The 6,448-nt window shown below is 41.9% G+C and overlaps 1 pseudogene; it reads left to right on the forward strand.

Annotated features, from left to right (window-relative positions):
- Positions 1-592: 592 nt before the first annotated feature.
- LOC129020642 (transcription initiation factor TFIID subunit 9-like) lies at positions 593-1,466 on the forward strand (annotated as a pseudogene).
- The last annotated feature ends 4,982 nt before the right edge of the window (positions 1,467-6,448 follow it).

Genomic DNA, 6,448 nt, shown 5'->3' on the forward strand with positions numbered 1-6,448 from the left:
GTGCAGTTAGTTAATTACAGTTCAGGTTTCCCTAGCCTGTCAGTTTTCTCTGGAGGCCTCTGTCTGAGGGTCTTGGCTCCAGTTACTTGTGCTTCTCTGCCTTTGCCTGCCGGTCACTCCAATTTCAGGGGCCATGATAGTTTGCCCTGTGACTTCACTGTTCTTAACTAAGAATTGATTTTTCAGTTTGTTTAGCTGTTTACTTATTAGGATGTAGTGACAACGTCCAAGCTTGTATGCCAGGCCAGAAACTAATAGTCCCAACTTTATCTTTGCTTTTTAGGGAAAGTATTTACAAAGGTCCTCACTTTGTCATTCCTCTCAATTACCTTTGAAACTTTTTCTTTAAATGTTAAATTGTCTACCTATGAATTTACCATGTTGAGTGTTCTTCATTATTTTCTGTACATTGACGTTTCCACCTGATTTTCTTTTCCTCCAGCCTGTAGAACTTGCTTTAATCACGTTTTAAATGGTCCTTCCCGTAATGTGAAGGGCGGGTGAGGGAGGCGCTCGGAGCCATGGTGGGGAGGACCATGTTGCTTCCGAGCATCCTGCTCACCAGTACACCAGGGTTTTTTTTCCAACCAGGGGTTGGAAAAACCACACTAGGCAAAGGACTTGTGTCAGAATCAGGACTGAAATACATTAATGTGGGTGATTTAGCTCAAGAAGTCTGATCATCGGATATCATGGAGTCTGGCAAGATGGCTTCTCCCAAGAGCATGCCCACAGATGCACAGATGATGGCACAAATCCTGAAGGATCTGGGAATTACAGAATATGAGCCAAGAGTTATAAATTAGACGTTGGAGTTTGCCTTCTGATATGTGACCACAATTCTAGATGATGCAAAAATTTATTCCAGCCGTGTTAAGAAAGCTACCGTTGATGCAGATGATGTGCGGTTGGCAATCCAGTTCCACGCTGACCAGTCTTTTACCTCTCTTCCCCCAAGAGATTTTTTTATTAGATATCGCAAGGCAAAGAAATCAAACCCCTTTTCCGTTAATCAAGCCATATTCAGGTCCTAGGTTGCCACCTGATAGATATTGTTTAACAGCTCCAAATTATAGGCTGAAATCTTTACAGAAAAAGGAATCAACTTCCGCGGGAAGAGTAATAGTCCCGCGGTTAAGTGTTGGTTCAGTTGCTAGCAGACCAAGTACTCCCACACTAGGCACACCAACCCCACAGACCATGTCTGTTTCAACTAAAGTAGGGACTCCCGTGTCCCTCACAGGGCAAAGGTTTACAGTACAGATGCCTACTTCACAGTCTCCAGCTGTAAAATCTTCAATTCCTGCAACATCAGCAGTTCAGAATGTTCTGATTAATCCATCATTAATTGGGTCCAAAAGCTTCTTATTACCACTAATATGGTGTTATCACAAAATACTGCCAATGAATCATCAAATGCATTGAAAAAGCGTGAAGAAGATGATGGTGACTATGATAATTTGTAATTTAGCCTTGCTGCATGTAACATGTATACTTGGTCTTGAATTCGTCGTACTGATACTAAACATGCATGCTGGATGTTTTCAAGTTGTATTTTAGAAAACTTTCATATTTAATGAGTAAATACAATTACCATACTTTTCAATTGAAATGAAGGTTTTTCATCAGCCTTAAAAGTGTAAGAAAAATCAAGTCATTCATTAATTTGAAAAAAAAATGTTTTAAATGTTGATATGCTAGATCAAGTTCTTTTAACTTTTCTCTGAAATAATATTATTTTGCCTTTATATTTGAAAGATATTTTTGCTAGGTATAGAATCCCAAGTTGACAGGTTATTTTCCTCCCTCCCTCCCTCTCTCCCTCCCTCCCTTCTCCCCTCCCCTCCTCTCTCTTTCTTTCTTTCTTTCTTTCTTTCTTTCTTTCTTTCTTTCTTTCTTTCTTTCTGTCTCTCTCTCTCTCTCTCTCTTTTGAGACGAGGTCTCGCTCTGTCACTCAAGCTGGAATGCAACAGCACCAATCATAGCTCACTGCAACCCTTGGGCTCAAGCAATCTTCCTGCCTCAGTCTCCTGAGTACCTGGAACTACAGACACATGTCACCAGGTCCAGCTAATTTTTAAATTTTGCGTAGAGACGGGGTCTCACAATTTGTCTAGGCTGGTCTTGAACACTTGGGCTCAAGTGTTCCATCCTCCTGCCTTGGCCTCCCAAAATGCTGGGATTATAGGCATGAGCCCCACCATGCCTGACCTGGTTTTCTTCTCTAGCACTTTGAAGATGTTTTCCCTTGTCTTTTGCACTTCATGGTGCTGTGTTATCTTTTATTAGTCTTATTTCAGTTCCACTGTAGGTAGTATGCATTTTCCTCTGGTAATCTAATTATGATATGCATAGGTATGTTCTTTGTGTTTAGTCTTGTCAGGGCCTGTTGAGTATCTTGGATCTGCAGATTTAGAGTTTTCATCAAATGTGGAAATATTTTGGCCATATTTTTTCCAATTTTGCTTGGGCCCCAATCTCTTTTTCTCCTGTTTCTGGAACACCAATTACATTTATATTATATAGTTTTTTTTTCTTTTTTTTTTTTGAGACCGAGTCTCGTTCTGTCACCCAGGCTGGAGTACAGTGGTGAGATCTTGGCTTACTGCAACCTCTGCCACCAGGATTCTAGCGATTCTCCTGCCTCAGCCTCCCGAGTAGCTGGGATTACAGGTGCCTGCCACCATACCCGGCTAATTTTTTTGTACTTTTAGTAGGGATGGGGTTTTGCCATGTTCGCCAGGCTGGTCTCAAACTCCTGACCTCAGGTGATCCACCTGCCTTGGCCTCCCAAAGTGCTGGGATTACAGGTGTGAGCCACTATCCCCAGCCTATTATATAGCTTTTATTGTCCCATAAGGTCACTGAGGCTTGGTTCATTTTTGTGTAGTCCTTTTTCTTTTCTGTGTTTAATTATGGTTAATTTTTATTGATATATCTTCATGTTCACTAAATTTTTATTTTTTTCAATGTCTGATTTACTCTTGTACACATCCAGGAAATTTTTTGTTTCAGATATTATATTTGAACATGCCTACAGGAATATACCCGTATACCTCTAGGATTTCCATTTTTTAAATAAAAATTTTAATTTCTCTCTTTATTATGTTAATGATTTTCTTTAAATTTTGAAGCATATTTATAATAGCTGTTTTAAAGTCCTCATCTGCTCATTCTATCATTTCTGTCATTTTTGTGTCTATTCCTACCTGGCTGTGGGTCACAATTTGGATCCTATTTTCATGTTTAGTAATTTTTAATTTGATGCCAGAATTTTTGTTAATCTTTTTATTTTGGAATAAACCTAGATTTACAGAAAAGTTTAAAGATAATGCAGAGAGTCCTCATACATTCCTCACCCAATTTTAGTGTCCTCTAATGTGAACACACTACATTACCAAGGTACATGTGTCAGAACTAAGAAATTAGCACAAGGCGATACTATTTACTAAAGTATAGACTTTATTGAAATGTTACTAGTTTTTCTACCAATGTTCTTTTTTCTTTTCCAGGATTCATTCCAAGATACCTATTGTATTTTGTGGTCGTGTCTTCTTAGTCTCATCCTATCTGACAATTTCTCAATTTTTTCTTTTTCATGACCTTTTACTTTTGAAGAGTATTGGCCTGTGGGTATTTTACAGAATATTCCTCAATTTGAGTTTGCCCAGTGTTTTCTTATAATTAGCCTGAGGTTGTGAGTTTTCAAGCGAATACCATAGATGTGAGGTGTCTTTCTCTGCACATCGTATCACTATGTTAATCTTGATTACTTTGCTGAGTTGGTACCTGTTTGGTTTCTCCACTATAAGGCCAGTCTTATTTTGCTTGGATTCCTTCTCTCTGTGCTGTGGTCCAACAAACCTCTCAAGAGAAAGAGTGATTATAGGACTCACCTCATTTACTTAGGAATCTTAGTCTTGTATTTCTTGGTCTTAGTGTCTGAAAACACTTGTTTTCAGTTTTCTAGCTGTTTATGGCAGAAGAACAAGTTTATGGCAGAAGAGCAAGTTCTGTAGCCCTGAATCCTTCAACACTAGAGTCAGAAGTCCTTGGCAGGACCTCTTCATGTTGAGTTCCTTGCTTGGAGTTTCTCAGTTAATTTCATAGCTTGCAGTTCCTCTGATCTTCAGCCACATGAAGGCCAACTCACAGCTAGCATTCCAAGGGGAGACTTGATATGGTTTGGCTCTGTGTCCCCACCTAAATCTCATCTTGAATTGTACTCCCATAATTCCCACGTGTTGAGGGAGAGACCTGGTGGGAGATAATTTGAATCATGGGGACTGTTTCCCCCATACTGTTCTTGTGGTAGTAAGTCTCATGAGATCTGATGGTTTTATCAGGGGTTTCCACTTTTGCTTCTTCCTAATTTTCTCTTGCTGCCACCATGTAAGAAGTGCCTTTTGGCCAGGTGCAGTGGCTCACACCTGTAATCCCAGCACTTTGGGAGGCTGAGGTGGGCAGATCACAAGGTCAGGAGTTCAAGACCAGCCTGGCCAACATGGTGAAACCCTGTCTCTACAAAAAATATAAAATCTAGCTGAGCAGGGTGGTGCATTCCTGCAATCCCAGCTACTCAGGAGGCTGAGGCAGGAGAATTGCTTGAACCAGGACCCAGAAGGTGGAGGTTGCAGTGAGCTGAGATCACACCACTGCATTCCAGCCTGTGCTACAGAGCAAGACTCTGTCTCAAAAAAAAAAAGCCTTTCACCTCCTGCCATGATTCTGAGGTCTCCCCAGCCATGTGGAACTGTAAGTCAAATTAAACCTCTTTTTTCTTCCCAGTCTTGGGTATGTCATTATTAGCAGTGTGAAAATGGACTAATACAGTGTAAAAATGGACTAATTGGGTATGTCATTATTAGCAGTGTAAAAATGGAGTAATACAGTAAATTGGTACCAGTAGAGTGGAGTGTTGCTGAAAAGATACCCAAAAATGTGGAGGCAACTTTGGAACTGGGTAACAGGCAGAGTTTGGAGGGCTCAGAAGAAGACAGGAAAATGTGGGAAGGTTTGGAACTTCCTAGAGAATTGTTGAATGGCTTTGACAAAAATACTGATAAAGATGTGGACAATGAAATCCAGGCTGATGTGGTCTCAGATGGAGATGAAGAACTTGTTGGGAACTGGAGCAAAGGTGACTCTTGTTATGTTTTAGTGAAGAGTCTGGTAGCATTTTGCCCCTGCCCTAGAGATTTGTGGAACTTTGAACTTCAGAGAGATGATTTAGCGTGTCTGGCAGAAGAAATTTCTAGGCAGAAAAGCATTCAAGAGGTGGCTTGGCTGCTGTTAAAGGCATTCAGTTTTAAAAGGGAAGCAGAGCATAAAAGTTTGGAAAATTTGCAGCCTGACAATGCAATAGAAAAGAAAATCCCATTTTCTGAGGAGAAATTCAAGCCGACTGCAGATATTTGCATAAGTAACAAGGGGTTGAATGTTAATCCCCAAGACAATGGGGGAAATGTCTCCAGGGCATGTTAGAGAACTTTGTGGCAGCCTCTTCCATCACAGACCCGGAGGTCTAGGAGGAAAAATGGTTTTGTGGAGAGGGCCTAGAGTCCCCGTGCTATGTGCAGTCTAGGGACTTGGTGTCCTGTCTCCTAGCTGCTCCAGCTGTGGCTGAAAGGGGCCAACATAGTGCTTAGGCTGTGGCTTTGGAGAGTGCAAGCCCCAAGACTGGGAAGCTTCCATGTGGTGGTGAGCTTGCAGGTGCACAGAAGTCAAGAACTGGGGTTTTGGAACCTCTGCCTAGATTTCAGAAGATGTATGGAAATGCCTGGATGCCCAGGCAGAAGTTTGCTGCAGGAGTGGGGCTCTTATGCAGTGCAGAAGGGAAATGTGGGATGGGAGCCCCCACAAAGAGTCCCTACTGGGGCACTGCCTAGTGGAGCTGTGAGAAGAGGGCCACCATCCTCCAGACACCAGAATGGTAGATCCACCTACAGTCTGCACTGTGAGCCTGGAAAAGCTGCAGACACTCAATGCCAGCCTGTGAAAACAGCCAGAAGGGAGGCTGTACCCTGCAAAGCCACAGGGGTGGAGCTGCTCAAGACCATGGGAACCCACCTCTTGGCATCAGTGTGGCCTGGGTTTGACACATGGAGTCAAAGGAGATCATTTTGAAGCTTTAAAATTTGACTGCCCCGCTAGATTTTGGACTTGCATGGGTCCCGTAACCCCTTTGTTTTGGCCAATTTCTTTCATTTGGAACAGCTGTATTTACCCAATACTTGTACCCCCATTGTATCTAGGAAGTACCTAGCTTGCTTTTTGATTTTATAGGCTCATAGGCAGAAGGGACTTGCCTTGTCTCAGATGAGACTTTGGACTGTGGATTTTGGGTTAATACTGAAATGAGGTAAGACTTTGGTGGACTGTTGGGAAGGCATGGTTGGTTTTGAAATGTGAGGACTTGACATTTGGAGGGGCCAGGGGCAGAATGATA

Source organism: Pongo pygmaeus, chromosome 20, assembly GCF_028885625.2.
Source record: "Pongo pygmaeus isolate AG05252 chromosome 20, NHGRI_mPonPyg2-v2.0_pri, whole genome shotgun sequence".
NCBI classification, from domain to species: domain Eukaryota; kingdom Metazoa; phylum Chordata; class Mammalia; order Primates; family Hominidae; genus Pongo; species Pongo pygmaeus.